The 12,633-nt window shown below is 43.0% G+C and overlaps 1 protein-coding gene across 2 annotated transcripts in view; it reads left to right on the forward strand.

Moving 5' to 3' along the window:
* Positions 1-946: 946 nt before the first annotated feature.
* The window catches only part of LRIT1 (leucine rich repeat, Ig-like and transmembrane domains 1), a 55,666-nt gene continuing 43,979 nt past the window's right edge, over positions 947-12,633 (forward strand). Inside the window, exon 1 of one of the 2 annotated variants that reach the window (XM_005433486.3) lies at positions 947-1,066. The gene's annotated coding sequence lies outside the window, so the exon portion shown is untranslated. The remainder of the gene's footprint in view (positions 1,067-12,633) is intronic. The other variant, XM_027817208.2, reaches the window with a different exon arrangement.

Consider the following 12,633-nt stretch of genomic DNA (forward strand, 5'->3'; position numbering starts at 1 on the left):
ACTTCTTTTTCTGAAGTGTGTAACCTACTTGAGATTTTTGTCTACCACCTACTGTCGGGCATTTGATCTGAGTCAAAAGAGGTTGCTGAAGTCAAGAGTTGAACGTAGTTTGTGAATTGTAATACAGGGAAACTGGAGAAACTTCTCCTCTCAATATGTGACTCTACTGCTGTGTCCTCCTGCTTCATCTTTGTATCTCACTCTTTCTACGGTGCTGCCTCTTCTCCCCTATCTTAGTGGGACCAAGTGCTTCTCAGGCAGTGACCCTTGCTGGGGTCCATGCGGTGCTCAGTCTAGCTTCACGTGGCTCAAAATAAATACCTGGAGCTTATACCTCCTGATATTTCCTGTATTGATTACTACCTTACCATGCCTTGATTTTTTTTGTATCCAGGAGTAGCTGAAAACATTGTTTACCTTTCTGCTATACAACTTGCCCAGAAAATAAAAGAAATCGGATGCTTCTTAAGGGAAAATGTTTTGGAAGCAGCGTGAGGGTTGTGTTTGTTACTATCAGCTCTGGATTTCATGCTTTTAGCCAGTTTGATTCTGCTTTTGATTTTGAACCCTAATACCATTTTTTCAATGTGTTTGTTTATTTTGCTGGGACTTCATAGCTCTTTAAACAGAAGCTCACAAAATGTTTTAATAGTGGTCGTGGCAGTTCACAAGGACATTTCCTGATTCAGTATTTCTCCTTGGACCAGCTCTATCCATCCTCTCCTTCCAATCTGTATTTATTAGATGAGTGTGTCTGTAATGAACGTTTGAGAATATCACAATCTGTGTGTGTGGCAGTCCTCCAAGTGAAGGAGGAAAACTGTGGGAAAAGCTCCTGGGTACTCATTTTACTGCTCAGCTTTAGGCATCTGTTTAATTATTCCTTGCAAGCTGAAGCAAAACAGACAGGCAGATACAATCAGATACATTTTAATTTGCATTTCTATGACATTTCCCATGCCAGGGTAGGATTTGGCGGTCATTCTCTCCCTGGAGTATGAGAAAATGCCAGGCTTGGTGAGGGTGGGTTTACCTTCTCTCCAGGTGGTGCCCGAGAATGGCAAAGGTAAGAAATGGAGAAACCTGTAGCTTTATTAGATCTGGTACTAAGTTTTGAGATGAACTTGCAACTTTAAGGGTGTTGCACCTGGTGGTTGCTTACTTCAGGATGATTGGGTTATTTGGATTTGTTTGCTGTTACATTCCTCAGGCAAATTGGCTGCTGAAGAAACAGCTGGTTGAGAACAAGTGCTGTTGTGGAGGCAGAAATAGAACATGTAGGTTAACGAGTGAGTATGTAACCTATAAATGTCTAAGTTCACATTTGCGGAGCAAGCTCTGGCCCTGCCAGCCTGGGTGTACCCAGGGATAAAGCAGGCTGCGGTCGGCAGGAGCTGGCACCAGCTCCCTGGAGCCAGTCATGGGGGTCCCTGTTGGAGTGTGGGAGACCTGCTCTCTGGCAGCCTTCCTGAGACCCCTGCTTTGATGCTGAGGACATATTTCTTCCTGAAGCAATTGCCAAGCGAAAGGCAGGGTTCCCTGCAGTTGTCTTGCATTTTCATTCCTGTTCTAGGTTTTAAGCCTGTTTTAGCTCTTACTTGCCATGATCTAGTGCTGGTCCTCCCCTAATTAAGGGATATATCAGTTCTCCTTGTGAAGGTCTCATGGGGCCTACGAAGGGATGTCCTGGAAAAACTAGTGGGAGTTTGGGTCACAAAAATGCTTTGATGCTCAGTGTTAACAATTGGCAAGTGTAGCCAGGGTGAAGGAGTGGCACGAGCAGCCCCAGGTTCTTGCTGTGCCTTGGCGGTGGCTGTTTGTAAGGGGGAGAGCTGTAAGCAATGTACCCGGCTGTGGCAGGCTAATCGCTTCCAAGTCCTAGGTTTCCAAAAAAGCTCTTGGAGAACTTGTTGCTGTTGAGTTGTATGAGCCCCTGAACAGCTTCATACTACTATTTTTTTTCTTCTTTTTTTTTAAACTGTGAGATATTTCTAGCTTTCTTTGGGAGGCATGTTTTTTAATTACTGTTCTTGCATAGTTAACTGGAGTCAACTTGAGGTTAAAGCTAATTTAAACTGGATGTTATATTTAGCATTTATGGTGCTAAAAGGATTATAGGAAAATAGATACTACATAAGTGGCCATAATCTTCTCGCTGTTTGTGGTACTTGAGTGGCAGAGAATGGGGTGCCAATCTGAGATTAAAAATCTAATTTTGGGGAGCTAACGAGAGTCACATTGAAGTAAAAAGGTAAAGATGGATTAAATTTTGAGGACTTAATTTTTTTAATTGGGCCTCAGACCTGCTTAAAACCTTGCAATCAGAGCTTTAACCAAAGCATGTGATTCTAAATTATGTACTATTTCCATACACCAATTTAATAAAATTAAACTAGACACTTCAGTTATACCCTTGATGGAACAGCCAGGATATATTTTTCAGAGGTCATTTTTTTCCACTGCTTGAAGTTTGACAGGCTGCCTCTGTGCTATTATTTTTGATTGCTGGAGGCAGTACTTAACCAGCTCCTCTTATGTGGTACTTCCAACACGACAGTGACGAGAAAGCCCAACCCGGGATGCCAGGAACCAATGCAGATTGCCGCTCTGCAGCTCCAGTACTGGCCCTTGGTCAGAGTGCAGTCGCCTTGCCTGAAAAGACCTCTCAGTTAATTTCTTTTCCATCAGCTGGAGGGGAGGAAAAAAAAAATAGATGTGTGAATAGTAATGCTGTTTGCAGCCCTGGCCTTACCGCTCTGTCAGGAGGGTGGGTTACTTCTGAAAAGAGATGCAAACAAATTTTAAACTGGAAAAATCCCATCACTGCATTATAGATGAGCCAGCTTCTCTGAGTTAAGTTGTCAGTGTGACTGAGAAAGGACTGGCTGCTAGTGCGTGAACTCTGCAGGAGCCTGGTGACTCGGTGCATGGTAATACACTGCGTTGGCTTGCTGGTGTCTGCTTGCAGTCACCGGGAGTTCTGCCTTCAGCCAGCCGCGTTTAATGGCTGCAGGAGGAGGGATGGATCCTGCATGCTCACTGTGACCAAAATGTAACCAAAATCGGCATTTGGAGAATGTCTGAGCTGGGCTCCCTTTTATTCCTGCTTCTCTGTAGGCTTTAAAATTAACAATTAAACCCTCTTAATGGGATTTGTGTACCATATGGCACCTTCCCCACAGGATGACTCTTTCTTGTTGCAATCCTGTCGTTTGTCCATACCTACAAATAGTTTTCAGCCAGAGAAACAACATGCACAGTTTAAAGACACCCAAAGAGGGATAACCATCTCTTTGGACAATTCTTTATGCCCCAGGTGGGAGATACAAATAGTGTTCTCCTGTTGTGGTAAATCAATGGAATAGACTTCAGTGGTGGTGTGGTTTAACCACAGCCGGCAACTCGGCCCATGTGGCTGCTCACTTGCTCCCCACAGCGGGATGGGGGAGAGAATCTGAGGAGTAAAAATGAGAGAACTTGTAGGTTGAGATAAAGACAGTTTAATAGGTAAAGCAAAAGCTGCACACGCAAGCAAAGCAAGGAATTCATTCAGTGCTTCCTACGGGCAGGTGGGTGCGCAGCCATCCCCAGGGGAGCAGGGCTCTGTGAGGTGTAATGGTGACTTGGGGAGATAAACACCATCACTTCAAACATCCCTCCCCTTCCTCCTTTTCCCCCAGCTTTGTGCTCAGCATGATGCCATGTGGTATGGGACACCCCTTGGGTCAGTGGGGGTCAGCTGTCCCCTCCCAGCTCCTGGTGCCCCCCAGCCCCTCGCTGGTGGGGCGGTGAGAGGAGCAGAAAGGGCCTCGGCTCCGGGCAGGCTCTGCGCAGCAGTAACCAAACAGCCCTGCGCTGTCAGCCCTGTTCCAGCACGCATCCAAAGCACGGCCCCACACTGGCTGTTATGAAGAAAATGAACTCTATCCCAACCAAAACCAGCATAAGTGGCAAGCTCAGCCTCTGAAGTGCTATAACAATGAGAAGTTAATGCTCAATGCAGGATCTAAGCATAGACTATGGGGTAATAGGATGCTGACACGCTTCTAGTCCTGAATTCCTTTGTTTTGTTTGTAATACTCTCATTTCTGCTGGTAATGAATTCTCAGAAAGAGAAACTGCAAAAGGACACCAATAAACCAGTTTTATTATTTGGTCAATATAATACAAGACACGCTAAGGTATAGCTTGTCCTACTGATGCCTGTGATACTTGCTTTTCCTTTAGTTTCATCCTAATCCTCTTTCACAGCACAGAGGTTCAGCCAGCAGTAGTTACACAGCTGTTTGCTTGTAGATGGAGCTTTTAATTATGGACAACGTCATGGGATTAATGTTTCCAATTTCAGCTGCTGAGTAGGTTTTCACTGGAGTCAAGAACCTTGGGTTTTCCTGCTGGTGTTCCTGGTCTAAACTCATTGCTGCTTCACATGTTGCATTTATAAGTATGTTGCTATATACCTTTAATTTCAAATGCCATCTTTAGGTGATGGTGGCAGAGGTGTTGGTACCTGCTGTGGCACAGATAGGGAGAGCAGGGTGTGTCTGTGTGTCCGCACTACCCTCCAGTGTGCAACTTCTTCTGGGGGAGCAGAGGGACTGTACAAGAGACCTGGTGCCTCCTAACTTTTTAGACAACTGAAGCTAGCTAGTGTGGCTCCCTTCAGCAAACACATCAGGATCAGATCTGACCATGTCTGTGATGTGCTCCACTTTCTAACTGCTCTGTGGGTGAGAAAAACTTTAAGAACTTTTGAAGAAAGTAGTGGAACACTTCAAAATAGATTTAGGCTGCATGTAAAGGAAAACTTCCTTAGCTTCACAAGTGTTGAGAGCTCTCCACAGCTATTTACAAACATTTTACACTCAGTGTGTTCTTTGTTTGTTTTTAAGTCCTGTTCCAGATACCATATTGCAACTTTTTTTCCCTTATTGGCCAAAATAGAGTTGCTAATGGCCACTCTGCTGCTGTGGCTATTGCTCCTTCCTACCTTAGAAATGCATTACAACCTCTCAAACACCTGCTATCAAAATCCTAGCTGTCAGGGCTGACTGCCTGTATCAGAACAGGACATGAGAGTGGGAGGAAGCTGGAGTTCACAGACAAGCAATTTTGCTCAGCTGACAGGGTTTCATCTTGTCTTGCTCTAGCTTCATGTAGCCTGGAAATCACTGCATTCACTCAGTTACTCCCAGGGGATACCAGGTTAAAACCTCATTCCAAGTGACTACTTTTTCTTCCCTCTTTTTATACTTCTGCTCCAGTGACCTGTGAAAGGAAGAAAAAACATACTTGGGGTAATACAAGACAAAGAAACAACTTCAGGGACTATAAGATCATCTAGTCTGACCTCCTGTGTATAGCAGAACAATTTGTTTAAAGTTCCTGTGGGATGCCTGTTGTTACACATAGCTGTTTCTGGGACTACAGCATAGATGCATCTGTTAGAACAAGCACGGTATAAAGAAAGAGGTTGGTTTTTGTTTTTTTTTCTTGTTGAGAAGGAGCAATGGTTCATCCACCTGATGCCTCTGTCTGGTTCCAGTCTCATGGATGTCAGAACCAGTATCGCTTTTCCCTCTATCACCCTCTCCATCATCATGAGGCTGGTGTGGCCCCCCAATGCTAACTCTGCATCCTTGCCACTCATAATCCCTGTAGCATCATTTCAGCCATCATGGAAACACTGCAAGCACGTTGAGTACAGCGTAGGCAGCCCTGTTTCACCAGGGGCTGAAGGAATATGTGTGCATAGGGGAACTAAGGGCTCACAGCTTAGAGAGCTAGGGAGGACAACCACAATCATCTAGTCTGAAACTAGGCTAAAGGTGTATCTTCAGAGCTATCTGTCTTTGTCTAAAAAGGCTGCAAGTGATGGTGGTTTCACTAGTTCTCCTGATAAGCTGTTCCTGTCTTTCATTACTGCTGGGAATTTTTCCCTTATTTCAAGGTTGAATTTATCTAGCTTCAACATTTATTCACTGGATCTTTGTAAGCAAGATTGGAAAGCTCCTCGCGTATATCTTGCCCAAGTGCAATTACCTACACAGTGTGATGAAGGTACGCCTATGCTTTCTCTTCAGTGAGCTGAGTATGTTGAGCTCCTTACCCATCACGTCAGAAGGCTTGGGCTTTTTTGTTAAAGCCAGAGAACTCATTTTGTGACACTCGCTTGAACTCTGTCCAATGCCTTCAAATCCTCTTTAAAATGCAGACACCAGAACAGGATTCAGTAACCTAGTAGGGGTCTTGGCAGTGCTGCTCAGAGATGCTGGAATCCTTCATTATTTCTACTTCATACTTTTTTTTTTTCCTTCTTTTCCCCTACATTAAAGAATCTTATTAGTCCTTTTTGCTACAGCATTGCCCAGACAGCTTACATTGAGACGATTATCTATAATGACCCCTAAATCCTTTTCTGAGCTCTGTTTTTCAGAGTAAAGTCTTCTATCGTGTAAATATAAGTGACTGCCATTCCTGGATCTCAAACGCTTGGTCTTACCAAAATACATTTTGTAAGGTTACAACTATTTACCATGGTGGCTTAGATAACCCTGTAATGATAATCCATCTATCTCTTAGTTACTACTCTACAATTTTTTATGTCACATAAATATGTGGCTATAGCATAGAGAAGCAAAAAAAAAAAAAAAAAAGTTGTCTCTGGCTTAAAATTGTCCCCATTCAGTGGTATCTGCCTATCAACTGTATTTTAAGATCTGTCAGTAGTCTAGTTTTAGTCCATAGAATATGTTATGTGCTAATTCCATAGGAGGTGTAATTTGTCATATTTTACTCATCCTTCAGAAGTATCTTGGAGAAATCCAAGCATCTATTAGCAACACATGAGCCTTTGCATTTTTGTCCTGGACGCAAAGACTGTGATTGAAACTTCTTCCATTTTAGTCAGGTCAAACCAATTCTGACTTGCTTGTTCTCATTTTCTACCCCTTCAGCTGGCAAAACCTTGTATTTTTTTTCAGCAAAGGGTGTACTGTAGGGAAATGGAAGAGTTTTGCAACAGCCTAGTGGCTCTCCTGGATGAGAGAAGATGCACTTTTGACTGCCATCAGGTTAAGGACAAATGGATTTGAATCCTTCTACTCTCAGATGAGTACTATTGCATAAAAGCATCTCTTTTGGCCTTAACAGTGATTTCTTTCTTGTTATATGATAAGCTTCAAGTTGCCTAGTCTCAGGTTTTGAATCCTTGCTGAAAACAAGCTGCAGAGAAGTGGCTCAATGTGATGCTGAAGGCAGAGTGGGCAGGATATAAAACAAAAAAATCTCTCTTCAGATTTATAGATGTTTAAAATGCTTTTCTTGCCTTATGTTTGGATCCCACTTTTGGGGGAGAGCTTAGGTACCAGATTTCAGCTTGGGGACTAACCTCCAGGAGCTGGATTTATTGCATGTCTGTGCTGAGTATCACGGTATGCAGTCTCTCTGTAAATAAAGGGCTAACTCGGTAAATCAGCCTACTGTCTTGTCTCCATTACGGTTTTTCTTAGCTATTTCAAGAAAGTTGAAACCTTCCCAGTGAAGGAAAGGCTGCAGAGCCCTCTGGGAAATACAGCACTTGATCCATACGTCAGAGGTGCCATTCAATGTGCTATCTAGGGCATGCTGGGCCAGAAGCATAACTGTGGAGTACCGATCAGCTCATGATGTTCAAGCTGACTCTGGTTCAGTAGTGAAAGACCTGACTAACATTGCCATCTCAGCATTGGTTTTGTCTTCCCTCTGTTTAACGGCGTTTCCTCTGCCCTGTCCGCAGCTAACAGCATTCTTAAACTTCTGCTTGTACAGCTGCTTTTCAGCACAGCGACCTCTCATCTGGTGTGGTATAATTTCCTTGCAAAACTGCCTGTATTTGAATGATGGGTCAGGTAACAGAGACAGAAATCAAGAATGATGTCGTTGAACCTTCTTGTGTAGTTCAGTGGAACAAATCTTGGGGTAGCAGGCGCAAACCATTGAACACCATGAGGGGGAAAAAAAAATATCTGTTGTCTCGCTCTTCACCAAGAAAATTCAAATAGTGGCTTCTCCAGCAATTAAAGCCGCCAACTGTTGTCTGCCGTTGTACAGTTTGTTTTCACTGTCAAGATCTGAAGCACATGGCAAACCTAGCATTCTCGCTGTTAGGACTTGGAAGTTTGCTTTCTGCTTCCAATTATAATCTTCTTTGCTGGTTTTCGTATGTAAGTGAACTATTGCTGTTAGCATTTCAGTTCTTTCTTTAAAAATAAGGTGTATGTTTGTAAGCCACAAATATTTGTCTTCCTACAGTCACGTTCTTGTACTACCAATTAGAAGTTAGTTTGAGAACTTGACTTATGTTGGCACTGTATTAAGATATTAGACCTTGCTTTATAACTATACAATTATTTTTAAGATTCCCAACAACAATTTATTAGAAGGAAGCATACTTTCTACCATTAGAGACCCACCGGATTAAGTATTGTCCTCTGAAGCATATTTCCAAACAGTGTTTAATTAGTTTGCGTTAATTTAAAACCTGGGCTAATTGACATTAGATTCCTCTAAAGCAGGTAATTGAATGAGTGTCTGAAATACTTCTCCTATAACATGAGATCAATATTTAGGTGTAAATTCTTAGTTGTATTGCCTATTTCTGTGGGCTAGAGGCTCAAAGGAGCAGCAGCTTGCTTCACTCCCTTTGCCTCGTCTCTGGTATCGCTCAGGGGAGTTCTCTAACCAGCATGCGGGAGGCTGAGCCCTGAGCTTGTCTCTTGCTTCTTCTAAAACAAGGAGAATTGGTGGCCCAGCCCAGTGCCTTTACTTGGCCCTAGCTCTTCTGACAGATCAATGATCTGATGTTGTGTTCTGAACAAAACTTGCTTTGGAAAATTTCATACATAGGTAACAGGAAAAAATCCTGCCTGTGGAAATCCAAGGGTCTTAAAATATTAAAAAAAACACCTCAATTCTTAAATCTTGTATGCACAATTTTAATTGTCCTAATCATTCAAACTTGCATCTTACTGAGGTCTTAGAATTCTTGTGCTTTCTATTGCTGTTGTTATTGGATCCTTTTTTAATGATGTAATCTCTTGTGCATCTGTACTGTACATCAGGAAATTTTCAAACACCACCTAAAACAGACATGTAGGCATGTATGTTTACCATTTAATAATTCTTATTTTACATAATCCTTAATGCAACAGGTCTATCCTCCCTCTTTCTCTGCAGAAAATGGAATGCTTGTTTTCATAATAAAACATCTTCTGAGTATTTACTGTGTTAGCCTGTCTAGGGTAGCTTACACGGACCGTTGATTGTAATCCTCTGACGAATAATCTCTAAGAATAATCTAATGTATATACAAGGCAGATAGTAGCACATGTATTTGCATTTTAACTCCAAAATACAAACTCTCAATACCATAAAGCTGAGCTGTGTGTGTCCACTTAGCCATCCTCGCAGGTAAAACATGAACAGAAACTGAAGTGAGACGTGACAGTAAAGATCAGTACTGGTGACTAACACTTGCTATCGTCATACTACAAGGATCTGACATTACATTTTTTGTCTCTGTATCCCAACTTGTTGAACCAAACCAATCATTAGCGCTTGGGTCCATGTTTAGGGATTTGGCAATACTCTTCTCCCTGTGGTGACAAAACCAGCTTACTTCCCTGTTTTACAGCAATTTAATTCAAAGTAGTATGACGATAGACTGCGAACAGTGCAAATTCTTCCCTTGACCCTGTTCCTAAACTGGTTTTTAATGCCTTGGTCAGATACACAAGAAGTGCCAGGAAAAAAATACATCAGAAAGTGTATGGAGTACATGAAGAATGTGCACTGCAGAAAACCTCAACTCCCTGTTATTGAACTGTAGGGTGTTTGTAAGTGTGGGCAGTGCAGGAGAGCCGAGTCAGCAAGACCTTGATTTGCAGCATTATTGAGGACACAGTAACTTCATTTGGAGTTGTGGGCATTTAATAGCTTTGAAAAGAGGACTGTAAGAAATGCTATTTAAGGTGTGAGGCATTTCTGTCTGCTGAAAGGAAACCTGACGAAATTATGCTGTTTGTGTCTAGAGATAAGGAGGAAAACTTGCCTTCTATTTATTCTCCAAAAGCCTGTCTTTCATCAGCGCATCAAAATATTCACTCTGACACAAACGAGCAGAACTAGGCTGCCTGTAAGAGGGGTAGTAGGATGGCTGGGCGATATTGGATGTAATACTGCAGATCATTGTGTTAGGAGTGGTTGGATACTGAATCAAGTAGCTGAACCCAAAGGAGAGACACACTTTCGTCTTCTGTTTTGATAGTGGACAATTGTCCAAAGCCTCCCCAACAAAGGGCTGCAATAGTTAACATGGAGTACCCTGAAGTACCATCTAATTATTTTTAGAAGTGGGTAGGTTGTAGTCACTGTCATCTTTAGTGACAGGACAGGTATTAGTCACTGATGTTCAGATTGGCTGTTCTGGCTTAAGTTGAGTTGCTGAATGCATCCAAGGGTTACACTTTTCTCCCTTTTTTTTTTTTTTTTGTCCTTATGGGTGGAGGTTTTTTCTGAACAGTAGGTGGGATGCTATCTGCGTGGGAGTGTCTTGCAGTCCCTGAATAACCCCCTGGGCTGTACTTTGGTTAGGGTGATATAAATTCTGTTTCTTGCCCTCTGGGATTCTCTAATGTTGAAAACATGGTGGGACTTTGCATGCTTCAGCATAACCTGCTTGAGATGTGGGACCTTGTTGTGACAGGCTTTATCGGGATGGCAGCAGAAACTCATTGGCAGGATCTGGGCAGCCAGCAGTGCCAGGGGGCATTGGGCCAGCACTGTTGGGGTGAGGGCTGACTGTGCTAAGGATAAACTCTGTAATTAACTGGAAGTGTGTGCTGGGCTTCTTGATGCACTGCAGCTTGCTTTCAGACATTTTTCTGAAAGAAACACAACATGCTTACTGGTGCACTTGCTCGTGGTCATCAGCCAGTTCTTCTTAATGCCAATAAATTAATGGTGAGAGCTAGTTGTAGCTAGAAGAGGATCTTCGCTTTGCTGACCAGTTCCTGGAAATTCTTATGTGTACTTCCATCTCTTGTTTGTTTCGTTTATCTTTTTTTCTGGAGAGAGTGATATTATCCATGATCCAATAAATGAGCCATGAGCAACCTCGTTTCCCCTATTCTTTCGCGGAAGTCAGCAGCTGAGGCATTATGAACCAGAACTGAGGAGGTGGTTAAATCCACCCAGTTTGTTCAAATGCTTAGTTTACCTCTCTTCACTCAGTCAAGAGCCTTTTTAATTCAAAGAATGAGGCCCTAGACTGGGACAATTATGGGCCTGACTGGCTGAGAAGCATTTGTTTAAGTTATTTAGGGTGGAGATGGATGACGGGAGAAATGATTCAGGTTTTATGTACATCCTTAGGTTTGGAGGTGCAGGCTGAATCCAGGTGGGATTTTTGAGCAGGTGGGATTAACTGGAGCTTAAGGGCACTTGGCGCAACGCAGCGCACAGGGAACCATCTCAAGTGAAGTCTCACCCTGGGAAGCTGTGGGACACCCTCTGGAGGAGTGGGACAGCCTCTTCTCTTGTCAGTCATGCACTGTACCGCCTCTGCTGTGCTTTCAATTTGTTGCACTACGCTGGGCTGTATGAACATGTCCCATGTTCTACAAAGCATGTAAGTTTTGCACCATCCCTAGGTCTGAAAGATTTTGATGACTGTTACTTTGCATTCCTTCAATGTGGCCATAGAGGACTGATTTGGTTGCTGCTCTGGCCAAAGGCCCTATTTCTCTTTAGGCTTGAATATTACTAAGCAACTTTGTGCTCACTAAGTAGCAATACTCAGCTTTACCCATCCGTAGCTTTCAGTAATCAAACATGAAAAAGTGTGCCTCAACAGAGGCACGTGAAAATCTGTAGCTGCTGTAGCTGTCCAGTAGAATGGAGAAACAGCTCTGCTACTTTCTGCTCCCATGATAAAAGGTTTGCATAAAAGGAAGTAAAAAAATCAATCTGAAAATAGACTAAGAGCCAAAGCCTGTGAGAAGTTCCTAACTGAGGTATGTTCCCTTTAAGGCAAAGGGGACTCAGACCGTAACCAAATGTCTTAAGCTGTTGTTTATTACACTATTACAGTATCGTTTAGGTAAGCCATAATGTGTTTCAGTAAGCAAACATGAAGACCACTCCTCAGACTGCAAAGTTCAGAAAATACACTGCTCAATTTAATTTTACTGCGTGTCCTGTCGTTCCTGTGCTGTTGGAAGCAGCAAACAATCATTCCCTCTACACATCCCCGAACCCCTGGTTCAATCAGGCGCTGTCAGTCTCCTCGGCAGCTACCTCTCCTGAGTCAGCACTCTCCTTAGTTTCATCCCTGCTGTGTTCAAGCTTCTCCTTCATGTTTGATCGTCCCTGCAGCCCTTTTCTAGGCTGTCTATGCCCTCTGTGGGTTGGAATGCCCCAAACTATGAGTCTTATTCAACGCCTGAGCACTGTGGCTTTCAAGTGGTGTGACCATGTGTCCGCTTTTGTTTCCTATTCCTTTTTTTTAGAGTTTTTTAGCATTCTGCTGTGACTTGTCAGTATGACCCTGCTGACAAGTGAACTGATGATTTCAAGGCCTGGCCAGGTCTCTTT

This window comes from Falco cherrug, chromosome 9, assembly GCF_023634085.1.
Source record: "Falco cherrug isolate bFalChe1 chromosome 9, bFalChe1.pri, whole genome shotgun sequence".
Lineage (NCBI taxonomy): Eukaryota > Metazoa > Chordata > Aves > Falconiformes > Falconidae > Falco > Falco cherrug.